Raw genomic sequence first — 21,809 nt, forward strand, 5'->3', positions numbered from 1 at the left:
AGGGTTTTTTATTAATGGGAGAAGGTCTACGCTCAGCTGAAGTCGATGAAACATAACATTCGTCTAATTGTCGGTTATTATGGAGATTTCAGACGGAACTGATGAAATATATAGCAATAATGGTATTGAAATAACAGGTGATGATCGACAGGTTTGCGGTTATCATTCTGTTTGGAGGTCAGTGAGACAGAAATTATGTGCGTGTAACTGAGGGCACCGAGAATTAGTTATAAGAAACCTTGCATTAGTTTAATGTTTTTTGAAATCATGAATAAGGTTCGTTGGAAGTCGCTAAGTGCTCTCTTTCTTAAATACTAGATCAAAAACATTACGCGTATTTACGTGCCGTCAGTGAAGCTGCCTTAATAAAAACCCACGGTTGTTAACCGTACTGCTTGTCTTACTGGGTTAAACTGTTAACTTGAATGTAGACGTCTCAATGAGCAGACTGTGACAGTAATGTTTAATACGCGAAATAACTTCCCATGGTTGGCTTACAAACTGTGGAAAGAGCACTAGAATTCGCCGGTACAGAGTACCCCAGCAAGTGGATAAAGCGACATCTATGCGTAGAAACATGCGCTACATGAACGCTGACGGCTGCGGCGTGCACGCTGTGACCCGGAAGTTGCACATGTGCAAGAGCACCGCACACGTGCAGAATTTCTGGCCGGCCCTGCTCTAAGAACTGATACTTAATGTTCCCTTTAGAGAAATGACATACATTCCTGAAATTATCCCGTGCCTCTGCTCGCGTTTGCAATCATCTTGTCCAATCGTCAGCCGTAGATTGATATGGAAACATCACCTACATACTATCCAGGAGTAATACCCGGCCTGCCCGGCTAGCCGTGCGGTCTAATGCGCTGCTTCCGGAGCGGGATTAATACGCTTGTATCTTGCTGAGGGAGATGTATGCCACTTAATGGTCCCAGTTTCCATCAATACATTCCGTAAACACCTAATTAACACGATTCGAATTTTCAGCACAAAATTGAACATATTCTACACACTACCTTACATAATGCTCCATCTGCTTGTGTACGACATTGTATTCAGGTTAGGATGTGCATTACAGGCGTAGCAGGTATGTAGTTGGGTAGGCTATAATTTTTAATCTCCTCTACAGAAGTATAATAATACGCACTTTTCTCAGTCTGCCACATCATCGTGTGTACGTGACGTGACACGTTTCGATCTGACAGACGATTTGGAGGCCGCAATGCTTTCGTGACGAATACGTGAAGAGCACGTGATATCTTCCGTGTACGATTCACGTAGCAGTTAGCTAAGTACTGACTTACTTACGATATCTTTCATATCAAAGGTTGCCTTTGCTTGTCAGTTGCATCACAATCAAATGTAGGTTGGGAGAAACTGTGCTCACCTAATCCCGTTCATGACTTTTTGTGATGTTAGGCGAAAGGAGACAAACTCTCTCTCTCTCTCTTTCTCTCTCTCTCTCTCTCTCTCTCTCTCTCTCTCTCTCTCTCTCTCACACACACACACACACACACACACACACACACACACAGGCACCATGAAAATGTCTTTCACTGCGGAGAAATGCTAGTGCTAATTTTCAGCGCACACAAGTTTCTCTAGTCAGCGTCTGCATGAAGGGCATAGAGGCGAGGAGAAAGGAAGTTCGTTCAGGGAACCACACAGCGAATTGTTTGTGTGGTCAGAGTAAATTTCGAACTACTTTGTAATGACCACATAAATCGCTTTAGTCTTAGGTCGCTTGGAGCTCTGTCTCAGACATCAGTCAGCATAATCGGGAAAGGTGTTTATTAGCATGTTACGTTATAAGCGTACAGGTCCAAAGACAGGCTTCATTTCACGACGTATGCGACACCAAGAGGAATCTATTATATTTTTCCTTCTTATAATCCTCCTTGAGAGCCAACGACAAGTATTTAACACAGCTCTGTATGGATGGCCAGTCTCATAAAGAATCAAATCTCACATAACTGCAAATTTAGCTGATGTAAACTTGGTTTCACCATCTACCTGTGAAAGGTAATCCCTGGTGTTGTGTCTAGGAATCCTGCATACTGGGTTCGCTAGACAAACAATGAAACAACTTGTATTGATGAGTTTTATTGCAAGAAGACAATTAGAATACTTAAGGTTGATTAATGTGTCGCAAGCAAAGGGCGACATACAAAATAATCAGTCTTCGTCAGAATAGACAAACACAAATCTGTGATGTGTAGAGGTAGCTAATGACAGAGGCTACGATTTGTCGACTAACTAAGTGGCTAACGCTGAAGCTGCTATCGAAGTGGGCTGCAACCAACGCGGCGCTAATGTCCTCTTCTTATAGGGGCCGCTATTGTCGCGTTGTCGTCCTGGAGGGAGGTCGGTCAACGTGTGATTGGCTGACCTCTTCTCACAGCCGTCTCTCCTCTGTCGTTTCCGATCGTCGTGCCGGCGCTGACTTTACGCCGTAACACCTGGAATATGTGTTCTAACACATATTCGTTTGTCTTTCCTGATGTGGTTGGAAAATACGATTAGCCTTAACACATAGTTGTACTCCTCTTAAAATTCTAGCCTCTTCGTCTACAATTTACGTGGAGAACTACAACCGTCAGATGGGAATACGATTGTGCTGCATATTAAAGCTAATAAACAGTTCGTTCCTGACTCCAAATCAAACACAATGAGTGCAGTTACAGTGCTAAAGTGATTTTCACAGCTTAACACGAACTTAAAAGTCTCACGTCATAATTACTTCCCTGCCTACTCACTATGTAATCTGATAATTTGCTATACAGTTTTTCTACGTTAAGAATCAGGGAGGAAGTGTGTTTTCTACGGTCGCGGTGGTTGAAACTTATGCAACAAAATGATGGGTATATTGGAAGCTTTAAAACGATGTTTTAAGTCAATCAGAGGCGCAAAGGTCTTGGAAGATCGATTCAACGGGATATACAGAATTTTAAAAGCGTTCATAAGCTGAGCCGGCCGATGTGGCCGAGCGGTTCTAGGCGCTACAGTCTGGAACCGCGCGACCGCTGCGGTCGCAGGTTCGAATCCTGCCTCGGGCATGGATGTGTGTGATGTCCTTAGGTTAGTTAGGTTTACGTAGTTCTAAGTTCTAGGGGACTGATGACCTCAGAAGTTAAGTCCCATAGTGTTCAGAGCCATTTTAACCATTCATAAGCTGAATATCAACAAAAGTAAGTCACAGAGTAATAGACTGTAGCTTAATTAAATCAGCAGTTGGTCAAGGTATTAGATTAGTAAATGAGACACTAAAACTAGTGTATAATTTTGTTGCTTGAGCAGTAAAATAACTCATGATAGGTGAGGAAGAGAAGATATAAAGTACAAATTGGCACTATACATAAAAGCATTTCCGAAAAGAGACATTTGTAGGCATCCAATCAAATTTAAGTGTAATGGAGTCTTTTCTGCGGGCAGTTGTCTGGAGTGTAGTCTTACACGAAAGTGAAACGTGGGAGCTGGTCAGTAATACCTGAATAAAGTAGAATCTCTTGAAATGAAATGCTACACGACACTGATGAAGATCAGAAAATTAGACTGAATTAGTAATGAGGAGTTACTGAAACTGATACGAAATTAATTTAGGCATAACTTGACTAAAAGAAGGGATCGGTCGATAGGACACATACTGTAGCATAAGGAAATCGTCAGTTCTACATCTACATCTACGACTATAGCTATGCTCTGCAAAACAAATAATTCAAATGGCTCTGAGCACTATGGGACTTAACATCTGAGGTCATCAGTCCCCTACACTTAGGACTACTTAAACCTAACTAACCTAAGGACATCACACACATCCACGCCCGAGGCAGGATTCGAACCTGTGACCGCAGCAGCGGTTCCGGACTGAAGGGCGTAGAACTCCTCGGCCACAACGATCAGCTCTGCAAAACACTTACAGTACTGGCCATTAAGATGACGACGATGACGTGCTACAGACACGAAATTTAACTGACAGGAAGAAGATGCTGTGATATGTAAATTATTAGCTTTTCAGAGCAGTCACACAAGCTTGGCGCAAGTGGCGACATCTACAACGTGCTCAAATGAGGAAAGTTTCCAACCGGTTTCTCATACACAAACAGCAGTTGACCGGCTTTGCCTGGTGAAACGTTGTTGTGATGCCTCGTGTAAAGAGGAGAAATGCATACCATAACGTTTCCGACTTTGATAATGGTCGGATTGTAGCCTATCACGATTGCGGTTTATCGTATCGCGACATTGCTGCTCACGTTGGTCGAGATCCAATGACTGTTAGCAGAATATGGAAGCGGTGGGTTCAGGAGGGTAATACGGAACGTCGTGCTGGATCCCAACGGCCTCGTATCACTAGCAGTCGAGATGACAGGCATCTTATCCGCATGGCTGTAAGGGATCGTGCAGCCACGTCTCGATCCCTGAGCCAACGGATGGGGACGTTTGCAAGACAACAACCATCTGCAAGAACAGTTCGACGACGTTTGCAGCAGCATGGACTATCAGCTCGGAGACCATGGCTGCGGTGCCTCGGGCATGGATGTGTGTGATGTCCTTAGGTTAGTTAGGTTTAACTAGTTCTAAGTTCTAGGGGACTAATGACCTCAGCAGTTGAGTCCCATAGTGCTCAGAGCCACCATGGCTGCGGTTACCCTTGCCGCTGCATCACAGACAGGAGCGCCTGCGATGGTGTACTCAACGACGAACATGGGTGCACGGATGGACAAACGTCATTTTTTCGGATGAATCCAATTTCTGTTTATAGCATCATGATGGTCGCATCAGTGTTTGGCGACATCGCGGTGGAAGCGTGTATTCGTCATCGCCATACCGTCGTAATCACCCGGCGTGCTGGTATGTGGTGCCATTGGTTACACCTCTCGGTCACCTCTTGTTCACATTGACGGCACTTTGAGCAGTGGACGTTACATTTCAGATGTGTTACGACCCGTAACTCTACCCTTCATTCGGTCCCTGTGAAACCCTACATTTCAGCAGGAAAATCCACGACCGCATATTGCAGGTCCTGTACGGTCATTTCTGGATACAGAAAACGTTCGACTGCTGCCCTGGCCACCACATTCTCCAGATCTCTCACCAACTGAAAACGTCTGATAATGGGGGCTGAGCAACTGCGAGGATGACTCCTGGGTATTCCTTCTCGTTCCATTTTACCAGAACGAACTTGCCTATTTTTAGGCTATCTTTTGTTACAGGCGCCGGTGATGGTGTTGATTTGCCTTTGGTTTGGCAAGAAAGTTATAGACAAGTGTCCTATATGTTCCTCATCACTATTGTGGAGGCTGATGTTGCTGTCACCTCCTTATCTCAAACTGAATGCGTCATGTTCTTCTGACGTGGAGTCTTCCAATTTTTGTTTTCTTTTTCGTACGGTAGTCTTGGTTGTTTTTGAAGATGCTTTCACTTTTGGACTTTCTTCCTGGTGTTGGGTGTTTTCCACGGAGGCACTGATATTACTGGTAGAGCAAAAACCACACACACTTACACTCTGTCAAGGCCGGCCAGTGTGGCTGTGCGGTCCTAGGCGCTACAGTTTGGAACCGCGTGATCGCTACGGTCACAGGTTCGAATCCTGCCTCGGACATGGATGTGTGTGATGTCCTTACGTTAGTTAGGTTTAATTAGTTCTAAGTTCTAGGGGACTGATGACCACAGATGTTAAGTCCCATAGTGCTCAGAGCCATTTTTGAACTCTGTCCAGGTGGAACTTGGAATTTTTTCCTCTTAGTAGAGCGAGGTGTAACAAACTCGCCCTTCTTCTCTTGAAGTCGTTGAAGAAATGCATCCCCAATCATAGACAAGGCTTCATTTGCCTTAGATTTGTCTTGATTTGGCAAACGGTGTATGATCTGATTTTCATCTAGAGGCACCAATCCAGCTTTTTTGAAACCTCACTTTAGGTTGCTTTTCATGTTTGGACCAATTTCTTCTAAAACAGTTCGCAACATCATTTGGAACTGATCCTTTGGAAGTACAGCGATTCTTTTACCTGCATCTGATTGCTTCCAACGGTCAAGAACATCCTTCCACCTCTTTTTGAGAGGCCTAAGAAAGCCACATCCAGTGGCTGAGTGAGGTGGGAAGAATTAGGTGGAAGACAAACAAAGCGTACATTGTTTTCTTCACAGAGCTGAATCACATTGATGCTGAGGTGTGAAGTAAGATTGTCACCAATTACAACCTTCTTACCTTCTTGTTTCTTAAGGATTGCAAGCAGATGACTGGTAAACGGGTCCTCAAAAATTGCTAGAGCGATCCACCCATACTTACTGCGGTTATATCTAGCCCCAGGTGGGCCACCTTCCGTCCAAGTTGACCACAGATTTTCGGCCTTATATATGATATAACGTGGAATGGACTGTCCAGCTGTATTGCCACAAAACATTACACTTATGCTGGATTTTGTTGTGTTCAAAATCTGCTCGGGTAATTTAGTACCCCTTCGGCAAATTACTTTTTTCCTACCCAGATCATCATTCATGTTGGTTTCGTCATAGTTGTAGACATTTTCAGGGGGGGGGGGGGGGGTGTGGCCTTGAGCAGTTTTCCCACACTTTGAATGTATTCAGTGATGATCTTTTCATCGACAGCCGCTCTTGTTCCTTTATTCTAGCTGCAAATCGAACTGAAAGACTGGGATCCCTATGTAGGAAGGACTTATCTCAATCTCTTCCTTGCAAGTTATTCTTAAAACAACCAATGGTACGTCCCTGTCGACCTAAATAAGCTTTTATGGCAAATCTAAAATCAAGTTCGTCGCAAGGAAACCCCAGGTCACACAGCATGTGGAGGTGGGTAGCAAACGTAAGCTCCTCTTCATCAGTAAAAACTCTCGGGTGCCCCGCTTTCCCTGGATGTTGATCTCTTAGTTTCCTCTTGATAGTGGGTCAGCAAATATTATAAAAACTCTCTGCTTCTCGCTGTGTCATCCTCCTACTTCGTACAGCTTTCAGGCATTCTTCCAACTTTCCGGGAGTTAAGTCAGCGTATGTCTGGTTTCCAGGTAGTCTTATATATTTATAAGGCATTGCGTCAGATAATCCTGAAAGAAAACAACAACAAAATTAGGATTTCCAGTGCGGAACTTTAATTCTTCTGGGCAACTTGAGCCCAAACTTATTAATACACAGAATAGCAAGAAATGTGATTACAGGTTACTTGAACCCATGGGCTCAAGTAACCCGTATTTGGAGGTAACGTCTACCAGTTGTACTTAACCATATATTTTACAATTAATGAGTTATTCAGGACATGAACTGCCCTCAGTTGGCTTTGATGATAAACTAAATATGAAATATATGCACTTACCTCCAGTTTAGGCTATTCCTGATATCTCTACAGACGAAAGTTTGCAGAGTGAAATGAACAACAAACACGTGTATAGGTAGCATAACCAGTGCTGCTACTAGTGGCGACTTCCCAAACCTCCTAGACTCATGCTATGGTCTATTTAGTGCTGCCGCCTACCAGCGAAGCAGTAAACTACGTCGTTATATTGATGTTGAGAGTGCGCAGAGAACCAAACAACATTTTTCTGTTTTGAGCTCAACTTAGCCTCCAGGGCTCAAGTAGCCCGCGTTTACGGTACGTAATGTACCTAATAGATGTTTGCCCATCCACTCATTGCTCGCGCACACTAAGGTGACGATACCCGTAAGAGTTCGGGCAACCTGTGCGCATTCGCACAGACGAAGGTCAATGGCTGGGCAGCCTTTAACTATATATATGAAGATAGTAACTGTTCTCCAGAGAACAGATACCATTGATGACCGTGCAGCTTCTCTAGAATAAACGATAATTAATTGAAACCCTCAGCTGCAGAAAGGTGTTGTTGATATACCTCGATGGGGACAGCTGAAAATGTGTGCCCCGACCGGGACTCGAACCCAGGATCTCCTGTGTACATGGCAGACATTCTATCCATCTGAGCCACCGAGGACACAAACAAATAGCGCGGCCGCAGGGACTTACCAACACAGATGTATAGCGCGACTGCAGTCGTGCTATTCATCTGTGTCCTCGATGGCTCAAATGATTCAAATGTCTCTGAGCACTATGGGACTTAACTTCTGAGGTCGTCAGTCCCCTAGAATTTAGAACTACTTAAACCTAACCAACCTAAGGACATCACACACATCCATGCCCGAGGCAGGCTTCGAATCTGCGATCGTAGCGGTCGCGCGGTTCCAGACTGTAGCGCCTAGAACCGCTCGGCCATCCTGGCCGGCTCGGTGGTTCAGATGAACAGAGTGTCTGCCATGTAAACAGGAGATTCCGTGTTCGAGTCCCGGTCGGGGCACACATTTCCAGCTGTCCCCATCGAGGTATATCAACAACACCTGTCGGCGGCTGGGGGTTTCAATTAATTATCGTTTATTCTAGAGAAGCTGGACGGTCGTCAATGGTGTCTGTTCTTCCGAGAACAGTTACTATCTTCATATATATTGACTGTTTTTTTGCCGCTGGTGCCCTTTACATACGAGCAGAATCTCATTGGGTTTTCTACCATATTTTGAGACAATATTTCACTGTCGAAACTATTAAATCTTCGTAGTCTCTGTTTCAATCCTTTCACACGATTCAGAATCTGAGGGCCACAGCTAGTTCTGCGGACTGTGCAACAAATTGTGAGCTTCGTCTTCGTCTTCTCATCCTTCTATGGCAGTCGCTGGAATGATTTAACAGTGACTCCGAGGCCAAGGAGCAGGCATCGTCTAGTCCAGCGTGCGCCATAATCTGCAGTTGGTTCCATCCTGTTCCCTCATCGTCTGCTGGAATAACCGCTTGAACACGTTGAATGAGGCTCCGAAGCATACACACAGCTTGCAACTAGTGTTCCTTCCTGTCCCTTGCTTCCGTACATTTGAACGGCCGTCGATTAATACACCCTTCTGCGCTTGCCTTCTCTTGACACAGGATAAAGCAAGTTTCTCAACACGTGAAGTGAAGCCCACTAGTTCAGACAACACCTCCATCATGTTGGTTAACGGTTGGGTTTGGGTTGTTTGGAGAAGGAGACCAGACAGCGAGGTCATCGGTCTTATCGGATTAGGGAAGGACGGGGAAGGAAGTCGGCCGTGCCCTTTGAAAGGAACCATCCCGGCATTTGCCTGGAGCGATTTAGGGAAATCACGGAAAACCTAAATCAGCATGGCCGGACGTGGGATTGAACCGTCGTCCTCTCGAATGCGAGTCCAGCGTCTAATCACTGCGCCACCTCGCTCGGTGTGTTGGGTAAGGGGGCAGTGTAACAGCCTGCGTTATTTCTGGTCCCTGTCTACCCTCTGTAGGACACCTTGACCTTCCATCGACACGCCATTCGCAGTCAAGTGGACGAGTAATGACAGATTCCATACTTCCTGCCGAGGAGACGGGATCCACAGGAGGATGTAGTAATTGAGGTACCTTTGAAACCTCTTATGCACGACTCCGCGGATGTCTCCCTACACACCGATTCGCAGCAGCTGCTAATCGTTTGACACGAGTCAGGTAGATTTCCAGTTGCTTACGAACGACAACTGACTCATCCCATATTGTAGAACAGCATTCACCGTCGGGGTGAATTGTGGTAGGTACAATGCTTTAAAGGATACTGCTTTAAACTAAGCCTGTTGATTATCTTTTAATCTGTTGAGCTAAACATATTACTAGTTTCCTCTAAGAACTGATGTAATTAATACACAAAACGAGATAGCCATTAAGACAACAGAAAAATCTGAGGTAAAAATTACTAGTTTCTCAATTTGTCGCTAACAAACTTGGAAATGTTGTAAATTTGCGCCGGCCGGTGTGGCCGAGCGGTACTTGGCGCCTCATTCTGGAACCACGCGACCGCTACGGTTGCAGGTTCGAATCCTGCCTCGACCATGGATGTGTGTGACGTCCTTAGGTTAGTTGGGTTTAAGGAGTTCTAAGTTCTAGGAGACTGATGACCTCAGATGTTAAGTCCCATAGTGCTCAGAGCCATTTGAACCATTTTTGTAAGTTTGCGACAAATATACATAACATACACTTCCCTTGAAAGGGAAAACTAGATGTAACACGATTTGTAGTTGTAATATGTGATACAGCAATTAAATCACAAACGCCTGTGTACTATGTAACAGCTTATGCACACAATGGTAACTTCCTTTAATTCTAAAAACAAAGTGTACGTTTATTCGCGTTGAAATTCGAGGTGAACTATTCTTTGCCAGTAGTTGTAAATCGCAAAAGTTTATTTGCTACGAAATAAAGTTATCCATAACACTCCTTACTTACGAAAATTTTCAAAAATAAACTTATTTATCGCGTAATCATACACGGAAAATTGGGAACGATTGTTTTTGAAAGAGAGTAGACCGACTGTTTCAAAAATTACTATAACAGTATAATTTAAATGTACGCCTACAGTTGACTATAATAGTCTACGGTCAATAGTGCGGAAATACGCAATCATGCAATATTAGTTGTAGACGACTTTAACCACCGAGTATAGAAAGGGCCGTCTATGGACTCCTTGCAGGGGATACAGACAGCAGTCTTGCTAAGTTCTTTTGAATACGTTCTTTTGAATACAATGTAGGCAAGTATAATGCTTCGGAGAAGTCTGGGGGAGGTTCCGCTAACCCGACGAGGAAACTTCATTCGAGGAAACACGTGTCATGAACTGCGGCAGTTATCGAAAAGACTCAGGCGCTGATTTCGGAGGAAGTGGGGCAATCGCTGAGGAAACTGGCGTCGGTACTAAAAGTCAGAGAAGGAACAATGCGTCAGATGGCAGAGGAAGACTTCATACGAGCCATTTAGTCCAAAACTGGCTCTCGGATAACGTTGACATGTTCTGGTCAAAGGAGTTTTGGCCCCCGAATAGCCCGGATTTGAGCCCCCTCGACTACTATGTTTGGAGTGTAGTCGAAAGAGTTATCAATAAGACAAGACATCCTAATGTGGCATCTCTAGGCTCCCCTGTCGAAGCAGCATTCGCGAATGGGTACAACGCTGTTTTAAAGAGTGCGTGCAATCGCTTCAGGACAAGATTGGAAGCGGTCATTGCGGCTGTAGGGGGTTACATGGAGTAATGTTATCTTGAAAGATATTACTACTTATATGTAAAAGGATTTTCATTTTTATTTGTATTTTGTTTCAATAAATTTGCTCTCAAAAATGTTTCATTTGTCCGGATATAAGCGTTACACCCTGTATATGCCGTGTAAGTGAATTAAGGGCGGAAAAAACCCACCGTGATTTAACAACGAAATTAGAAAAATGCTGAGGAGGCAAATGTTATTGCATTCTCGGTGCAAAACGGTAAGCGCAAACGGCGACAAGCAAAAGTTAATACAAATCAGTGCGTCTGTAAAAAGATCGATACGCGAAGCTTACAATAACTACCATCGTCTTAATTTAGCAATAGATCTTGCAAGAAAATTCTGGTCCCACGTAAAATGGTTCAGTGGGTCTAAGGCTTCCATTCCAGTAACTCGTTGACCAGTATGTCAACAGAAGATAGCAAAAGTAAAGCCGAAGTTTTAAATTTAGCACCTAAAAATCGTTCACGTAGGAGAATCGTACGAACATACCGTTACTTAGCTTTCATTTCTCGAGCATCTCTCGCCCAGCGCAAAGTCCCAAGGGACTGGAACAAAGTGCAGGTTACTCCTGTACATAAGAACAGACCTGCAGAATCACAGACCAATATTTTTACGCTACGGTCGCAGGTTCGAATCCTGCCTCGGGCATGGATGTGTGTGATGTCCTTAGGTTAGTTAGGTTTAAGTAGTTCTAAGTTCTAGGGGACTTATGACCACAGCAGTTGAGTCCCATAGTGCTCAGAGCCATTTGAACCATTTGAAACAATATTTTTAACATCGGTTTGCTGCAGAATCCTTGAAATGTTTCATTCAATATTATAAATTTCCTTGAGAGGGAAAAGTTCCCGTCCACAAATCAGCATGGTTTTAGAAAGCATCGCTGGTGCGGAACTCACCTTGCCCTTTTCTCACATAATATACTGCGAACAATGGATGAAGGGCAAAAGGCTGATTCCATATTTCTAGATTTCCGGAAAGCGTTTGACACTGTTAACCAAGGTACGCGCATATGGAGTAAGTTCACAGAAAAGTGAGTGGCTCGAAGCCTTCGTAGGTAATAGAATCCAGTATATTGTCCTAGACAGCGAGTGTTCATCAGAAACAAGGGTATTGTCAGGAGTGCCCCAGGGAAGTGTGATAGGACAGCTGTTGTTCTTTATATACACAAGTGATTTAGCGGACACGGTGGGCAGCAATCTGCGGTTGTTTGCTGATGATGCTGTGGTGTACGGTATGGAGTAGAAGTTGAGTGACTGTAGGAGGATACAAGACGACTTAAACAAAATTTCCATTTGGTGTAATGAATGGCAGCTAGCCCAAAATGTGTAAAATGTGCCGGCCGGGATGACAGAGCGGTTCTAGGCGCTACAGTCTGGAACCGTGCGACCGCTACAGTCGCAGGTTCGAATCCTGCCTCGGGCATGGATGTGTGTGGTGTCCTTAGATTAGTTAGGTTTAAATATTTCTAAGTTCTAGGGGCTTGATGACCTCAGCAGTTAAGTCCGATAGTGCTCAGAGCCATCTTTTGGAAAAATGTAAGTTGATGCGGATGAGTAGGAAGATCAAAGCCGTAATGTTTGGATACAGTATTACTAGTGTCCTGCTTAACACAGTCATGGAGTTTAAATATCTGGGTGTAGCGTTGCAAAAAATGGTTCAAATGGCTCTTAGCACTATGGGACTTAACTACTGTGGTCATCAGTCTCCTAGAACTTAGAACTACTTAAACCTAACTAACCTAAGGACATCACACACATCCATGCCCGAGGCAGGATTCGAACCTGCGACCGTAGCAGTGGCGTAGCGTTGCAAATCGATATGAGATGGAACGAGCATGTGAGAATTATGGTAGGCCGGCCGCGGTGACCGAGCGGTTCTAGGCGCTTCCGTCCGGAAACGCGCGACTTCTACGGTCGCAGGTTCGAATCCTGCCTCGGGCATGGATGTGTGTCATGTCCTTGGGTTAGTTAGGTTCAAGTAGTTCTAAGTTCTAGGGGACTGATGGCCTCAGATGTTAAGTCCCATAGTGCTCAGAGCCATTTCAACCATTTGAACTGTGGCAGCGAAGGCGAATGTTCAAATGTCTGTGAAATCTTGTGGGACTTAACTGCTAATGTCATCAGTCCCTAAGCTTACACGCTACTTAACCTAAATTAGCCAAAGGACAAACACACACTCCCATGCCCGAGGGAGGACTCGAACCTTCGTCGGGACCAGCCGCACAGTCCATGACTGCAGCGCCCTAGACCGCTCGGCTAATCCCGCGCGGCTGAAGGTGAATGGTCGACTTCGGTTTATTGGGAGAATTTTAGGAAAGAGAGGTTCGCCTGTAAAAGACACTGCAAATGGGACGCTGGTGCCACCTGTTCTTGAGTACTGCCAGAGTGTTTGGGTTCTGGACCAGGTCGGATTGAGGAAAGGCATCGAGATGGTTCAGGGGCGGGCTGCTAGATCTGTTACCGGTAGTTTCGAACAACACGTGTTACAGAGGTGCTTCGGGAACTCAAATGGGAATCCCTGAACGGAAGGTGACGTTCTTTTCGAGGAACGCTGTTGAGAAAATTTAGAGAACCGGCATTTGAAGCTGACTGACGAACGATTCTACTACCACCAACATACATTTCACCTAAGGACCGTGATGATAAAATACAAGAAATTAGGGCTCATACTGTAATGTAACGAGGGATAATATGGCCATACAGCAGCTTTGCTGGCAATGGAAATATTAGCTATGGAAAAATGGATGGCATGTTAAAAGCACAAAGACAAGTCAGTACATTTATAGACTCATCTTTCCCTGGTAAAGGCAAGGCAGCATTCAGCAGTTTCAGATGGTTTAAATCACTTGGTTACATAATTGCATATAATTACTGTATATAACTTTGCACTTAAATAAATAATGTAGGGTGTCCTTGTAATGTGAGTCCTTGGATTTGCTGGATACGAGCTCTTCAAAGTAGTTCGGACTTTAAATTTAAAGCACAGCAGCAGAAATAATATGTTGGGCTGGTGTACTTCAATCAAAACGTTTCAGAGTAAAATTAAGTTACAAAGATGTTTAGAACAACTGCAAAGTAAGTCATTATTTTATTATGAAGACAGGATTCCATGTGAATGCGGCAAATCTTATATAGGGCAAACGACGCGTACTGTGGAGGATCACATTGTAGAACATCAGCGGCATACTCGTCTTCTTCGCCGGCCGGAGTGGCCGTGCGGTTCTGGGCGCTACATCTGGAGCCGAGCGATCGCTACGGTCGCAGATTCGAATCCTGCCTCGGCCATGGATGTGTGTGACGCCCTTAGGTTAGTTAGGTTTGAGTAGTTCTAAGTTCTAGGGGACTGATGACCTCAGATTTGTCTTGTCTTGTGACAGCCAGAGCGAGAGCACCAGCAGCAGCGAGTACTGTTTGTATAAAGCGTTTATTTTGCATTTTGTTTACGACCTTCCACTAAGGAAGGGATTCTATTTGTGTTTATCTGCTCTGCATAGTAACTAACAGTTCTTGATAAAACTTTACGTAGTTTTCGTGTTAGATTTCTTAGTGTTTTCTTGATCGTTTAGAACAGAAAGCGCCCTAAAACCGTCTTTTGTTTGTTTCGCGGCCGTTAGCCACTAGTCACTTGAATCAGCAGTTGTCTTGTGACAGCCAGAGCGAGAGCACCAGCAGCAGCGAGTACTGTTTGTATAAAGCGTTTTTGTACTTATTTGCTGCGCTTAGCATTTAAATAGTTTTTCTGGGAAAACCTAGCGTAGTTTTCGCGTCTCGTATTTCAGTGAGTGTTTCTTGATTATCAGAGTAGCTCATCAGAAGATTATCTTGGGAATTTGTCACTGTATAGAGTAGGGTAAACATAGTCATGTGTAGGGACTGTGGTTGTTGTGAGCGGACGCAAGGAGAATTGGCCACTCTTCGGGGGCAGGTGGAGGCTTTGTCTGTTAGGCTCATCGAGCTCGAGGCGCAGGCGTCGGCTCGTAGTGGCGTTGGGGCAACTGTGGTGAGACCTATGCCTACTTCGGTGGCCTTGGAATCACATGGAACCCCTGATGTCGCTGCGTCTTCCGGCAGTGAGCATCTTACCGGTCAGCCATCACTCCAGGGTGAATGGCGGACAGTGGTGGGCTCGCGCGTGCCTGGCCGAAAGGCGAAGGTGGCATCTGGCCGCGTGGCAGCTGCCTTACCCCTTTCCAACAGGTACGGGGTGCTTCCTAGTGGTGATGACATCGTTTCCGAGCCACCACAGGATGCCTCGCCTGTTGGGCCAGTGGCCGATTCTCCGGCAAGGTCCCGACAGTCACAGAGGGCGGGCCTATTAGTTATAGGGAGCTCCAACGTTAGGCGGGTTATGGAGCCCCTCAGGAAAATAGCGGGTAGGTCGGGGAAGAATGCCAGTGTGCACTCGGTGTGCTTGCCGGGGGGTCTCGTCCGTAATGTGGAGGAGGCCCTTCCGGCAGCTATTGAACGCACTGGGTGTGACCGGCTGCAGATAGTAGCACATGTCGGAACGAATGACGCCTGCCGCTTGGGTTCTGAGGCCATCCTTGGTTCCTTCCGGCGGCTGGCTGATTTGGTGAAGACAACCAGCATCGCACGCGGAGTGCAAGCTGAGCTTAATATCTGCAGCATAGTGCCCAGAGTCGATCGCGGTCCTCTGGTTTGGAGCCGTGTGGAGGGTCTAAACCAGAGGCTCAGACGACTCTGCGACTATAATGGTTGCAAATTCATCGACCTCCGTTATTGGGTGGAGAACTGTAGGGCCCCCCTAGACAGGTCAGGCGTGCACTACACACCGGAAACAGCTACTAGGGTAGCAGAGTACGTGTGGCGTGCACACGGGGGTTTTTTAGGTTAGAGGGACCCCCCCTTGGGCGAAACGATAAAATACCTGACGGCTTACCAGAGAGGACATTATCATCGTTGATAAAGAACGTCCGTCCTCAGAGACCAAAAACAGGAAAAGTTAACGTAATATTGGTAAACTGCAGGAGTATCCAGGGCAAGGTTCCTGAATTAGTATCTCTTATTGAAGGAAATAGTGCGCATATAGTATTAGGAACAGAAAGTTGGTTAAAACCGGAAGTGAACAGTAACGAAATCCTAGACACAGAATGGAATATATACCGCAAGGATAGGATAAACGCCAATGGGGGAGGAGTATTTATAGCAGTAAAGAATTCAATAATATCCAGTGAAGTTATTAGCGAATGCGAATGTGAAATAATCTGGGTTAAGTTAAGTATCAAAGGTGGGTCAGATATGATAGTCGGATGCTTCTATAGACCACCTGCATCAGCAACCGTAGTAGTTGAGCGCCTCAGAGAGAACCTGCAGAACGTCGTGAAGAAGTTTCGTGATCATACTATTGTAATAGGGGGAGACTTCAATCTACCAGGTATAGAATGGGATAGTCACACAATCAGAACTGGAGCCAGGGACAGAGACTCTTGTGACATTATCCTGACTGCCTTGTCCGAGAATTACTTCGAGCAGATAGTTAGAGAACCAACTCGTGAAGCTAACGTTTTAGACCTCATAGCAACAAATAGACCGGAACTTTTCGATTCCGTGAATGTAGAAGAGGGTATCAGTGATCATAAGTCAGTGGTTGCATCAATGACTACAAGTGTAATAAGAAATGCCAAGAAAGGAAGGAAAATATATTTTCTTAACAAGAGTGATAGGGCACAAATCGCAGAATATCTGAGTGACCACCATCAAACGTTCATTTCTGAGGAAGAGGATGTGGAACAAAAATGGAAAAAATTCAGAAACATCGTCCAGTACGCCTTAGATAAGTTCGTACCGACTAAGGTCCAAAGCGAGGGGAAAGATCCACCGTGGTATAACAATCATGTACGAAAGGTACTACGGAAACAAAGAAAGCTTCATCATAGGTTTAAGAGTAGTCGAATCATAGCTGATAAGGAAAAGCTGAACGAAGCGAAAAAGAGCGTAAAGAGAGCAATGAGAGAAGCATTCAACGAATTCGAACATAAAACATTGGCAAACAATCTAAACAAGAACCCTAAAAAGTTTTGGTCATATGTAAAATCGGTAAGCGGATCTAAATCCCCTATTCAGTCACTCGTTGACCACGATGGCACCGAAACAGAGGACGACCGAAGAAAGGCAGAAATACTGAATTCAGTGTTCCGAAACTGTTTCACTGCGGAAAATCGTAACACGGTCCCTGACTTCAGCCGTCGCACGGACGCCAAAATGGAAAATATTGAAATAAACGATATCGGAATTGAAAAACAACTGCTATCACTTAGTAGCGGAAAAGCATCCGGACCAGACGAGATACCCTTAAGATTCTACAGTGATTATGCTAAAGAACTTGCCCCCTTTCTATCAGCAATTTATCGTAGATCGCTGGAAGAACGTAAAGTACCTAGCGACTGGAAGAAAGCGCAGGTCGTTCCCATTTTCAAGAAGGGTCATAAATCAGATGCGAATAATTATAGGCCTATTTCGCTTACGTCAATCTGTTGTAGAATAATGGAACATGTTTTGTGTTCTCGTATTATGACGTTCTTAGATAATACAAATCTCCTTCATCATAACCAACATGGATTCCGCAAACAGAGATCATGTGAAACTCAGCTCGCCCTATTTGCCCAAGAAATTCACAGTGCCGTAGACACTGGCGAGCAGATTGATGCCGTATTCCTGGACTTCAGGAAGGCATTTGATACGGTTCCGCACTTACGTTTAGTGAAAAAAATACGAGCTTACGGAATATCGGACCAGGTTTGTGATTGGATTCAGGATTTCCTAGAAGAAAGAACACAACATGTCATTCTTAACGGTTCAAAATCTGCAGATGTAGAGGTAATTTCGGGAGTACCGCAGGGAAGCGTGATAGGACCTTTATTGTTTACAATATACATAAATGACTTAGCTGACAACATCGGTAGCTCCGTGAGGCTATTTGCAGATGACACGGTTGTCTACAAGAAAGTAGCAACATCAGAAGACTCGTACGTACTCCAGGAGGACCTGCAGAGGATTAATGCATGGTGCGACAGCTGGCAGCTTTCCCTAAACGTAGATAAATGTAATATAATGCGCATACATAGGGGCAGAAATCCATTCCAGTACGATTATGCCATAGGTGGTAAATCATTGGAAGCGGTAACGACCGTAAAATACTTAGGAGTTACTATCCGGAGCGATCTGAAGTGGAATGATCACATAAAACAAATAGTGGGAAAAGCAGGCGCCAGGTTGAGATTCATAGGAAGAATTCTAAGAAAATGTGACTCATCGACGAAAGAAGTAGCTTACAAAACGCTTGTTCGTCCGATTCTTGAGTATTGCTCATCAGTATGGGACCCTTACCAGGTTGGATTAATAGAAGAGATAGACATGATCCAGCGAAAAGCAGCGCGATTCGTCATGGGGACATTTAGTCAGCGCGAGAGCGTTACGGAGATGCTGAACAAGCTCCAGTGGCGGACACTTCAAGAAAGGCGTTACGCAATACGGAGAGGTTTATTATCGAAATTACGAGAGAGCACATTCCGGGAAGAGATGGGCAACATATTACTACCGCCCACATATATCTCGCGTAACGATCACAACGAAAAGATCCGAGAAATTAGAGCAAATACGGAGACTTACAAGCAGTCGTTCTTCCCACGCACAATTCGTGAATGGAACAGGGAAGGGGGGATCAGATAGTGGTACAATAAGTACCCTCCGCCACACACCGTAAGGTGGCTCGCGGAGTATAGATGTAGATGTAGATGTAGATGTTAAGTCCTATAGTGCTCAGAGCCATTTGAACCATTTTTTTTGCAAAAACCCCTTTAAAAGTACCTGTCCCACCTAGCAGATGTAAGAGCGCTTAGACACTATTTCTAGAACAATGGACCACTCATCGAGCCTTGGGCATGGCAACTGTTAGTCTTTTTGCTTACCTTTCTCTGCCCTGTGAACCATTGCATGGTATGTCCACTACAATAATCGATAAAGCTCTTTTACAGACATTAGATTCCCCAGAGATCTTGGAAATTTGACATTCTACAGGCCACCAAAATGCTGTCGAATATGCCTACGATGTCAACTGTGAGTGCAACTGCGTATCTCTTAGCCGAATATTCTATAATCCCAAAAACTTGACTACCCATGTCATATACAAGGGCTTAAAAAGTCGTGTTCCCCTATTTCAGTGGTGAAAATATGTATCAATGTAGAAAAATATATCTAGTAAACATGAGCTCTTAAATGCATGCCTTCAGAGCTATGAGAACTTGTTCATCTTAGCGACAGTGAAACACATCTCCTCTACTGAACAAGTCCTCTGAGTGAATAAGTAGTCTTAGCTATTATGGAATGCATTTTACAGCCCACGTTTACTGAGTATTTTTTTCTTTTTTTGGGTGAATACTACCACCTCCCAATAAATGGAAATAAAAGATCTTGTAGTAGATGAGATTTGTTTCACAGTTTCAAAAAGGAACAAGTATTCATAAATTCTAAGGTAGGCATTTTAATCCCACTGTTTACTGGATATTTTTTTCTTGTTTTGATGATACCACCGCCTCTCAAAATATGGAACACATTTCATTAACACCCTGAATAGACTTACATTTTCTGAATCCACGCTGGCACTGGTTAATCCCCAAGAGCTCTGTCTGTACCCGCAATTTGTCACATTCCTGGATCTTGGCAAAGATATATAATAAGCCAATGGGCCATGACTGCAGTAACCAGATGTAAGTGGTTATGTGTGGTTAGTTATTTGGCATCAAGCAAATATTGTTTTAATTTGTTAAATGTTTGTTGGAATTCATTGTTCCAGTGCATTTGGTGCCTTTACCTCACAACTTGTGCGGTAGTTCACTGATGGAAGCTGCATGAGGGAGAGATTTCTTACAATACTTATCCTAATATGGCACGTAATTGCTTGATACTCTCTGCAGCCGGAAAGCTTTTAATGACGCCAGTATGTTGCGACATCCTCTTCATGCCGTGGCCAGACAATACTTGTCCTAAGTATTGCACTTCGTTTTGGAAGAAGATACACTTGTCTTTGCTTCATTTGCAGTTAGCCGCTTGTAGAATTTTCAAAACAGATCCGAAATTCTGTAAGAGTACCTGTGGAATTGTTCCTGAGATAAGTGTGTCGTCGAGGTAGTCCACAGCGTTTGGCGCTTTCCGAATTTAGTGTTCTAAATAACTCTAGGACAAACTGAGTCCACTGGCTATTTCGAAGGGTAACCATTTATAAGGTTAAAAACCTAACGGAGTATTTATTGCCATACGTTTCTGTGTGCTTTCCGCCAATAGGTTGGTTGGTTGGTTTGGGGAAGGAGACCAGACAGCGTGGTCATCGGTCTCATCGGACTAGGGAAGGATGGGGAAGGAAGTCGGCCGTGCCCTTTCAGAGGAACCATCCGGGCATTTGCCTGGAGTGATTTAGGGAAATCACGGAAAACCTAAATCAGGATGGCCGGACGCGGGATTGAACCGTCCTCCTTCCGAATGCGAGTCCAATGTGTAACCACTGCGTCCGCCAATATGATTTACAGATAAGGTTCTTTAATAACCAGTGTAGTAAAGTAGGCACCACAAGCTAATTTTGACACCAGTTCATCCGACGTGGGAACAGTTTATGAGATAATAATAAAATGAGTATTTCATGAATATATGGTGTCTGTTCTTTAGGACGTGTCCGAAGAACAGACACCACGCGGGATCCACAGCTGCGATACTTATTATGTAAATTGATGGGGGAAGGGGAGAAAGGAAAAGAAAGGGAAGGAACTAATGATATCGATGTTCTGTAAACTGCATCCAGAAAATAAGGTCGAGGAGGGGTCCACTAACCACACTCCCCGCACCATACCCCACCCACCATCCACGTCACTGTCCCGACCTAACCACGCGGCTTTCCCGGCAAGTACAAGAGCGGGGGTCCCGCCCTTGCTCGCACTTAACGATGCGTGCTGATGAAGAGGAATGAAGATGCTCAAACAAGAACTGCAATGCCTAAATTTTTACAGTCGGAAGTGATTATAATTTTTTAGATTTTCTGTTGGAGCCAATATTTTTTTCTATTTTTACGACCAGATCTTCAGAAAATACAGTGGAAAGCATTAAAACCGAATTACAAACACGGATTTTAAATAAATTGTATGTCTTCTCCTCGATAAAGCATACTTTAAAATAAAACGTGGTCTATACCCGCGGATCAGCATACAGCACATGGTTAATGTAATGTGCGTAAGATGCTTCGTCATTCACGCGAAAAGGCCATTTTGCATGTACACAGCGCGAACCAGCACTACACCGAGAAAATCTCGAATGTTTTCCATGGATATTTTTCGATCATTTTGATATAAGGAACCCGTGCTCTTCGGTGCCTAGTTAAAGAGTAATTGCACTACTGGCCATTAAAATTACTACACTAAGAAGAAATGCAGATGGTAAACAGTTATTCATTGGACAAATATATTATACTACAACTGCATGTGATTACATTTTCACGCACTTTGGGTGCATAGATCCGCAGAAATCAGTACCCAGAACAACCACCTCTGGCCGTAATAACGGCCTTGATACGCCTGGCCATTGAGCCAAACAGAGCTTGGATGGCGTGTACAGGTACAGCTGCCCATGCAGCTTCAACACGAAATCACAGTTCATCAAGATTAGTGACTGGCGTATTGTGACGGGCCAGTTTCTCGGCCACCATTGACCAGCCGTTTTC

Source organism: Schistocerca serialis, chromosome 3 (assembly GCF_023864345.2).
Source record: "Schistocerca serialis cubense isolate TAMUIC-IGC-003099 chromosome 3, iqSchSeri2.2, whole genome shotgun sequence".
In the NCBI taxonomy this organism is placed as follows: domain Eukaryota; kingdom Metazoa; phylum Arthropoda; class Insecta; order Orthoptera; family Acrididae; genus Schistocerca; species Schistocerca serialis.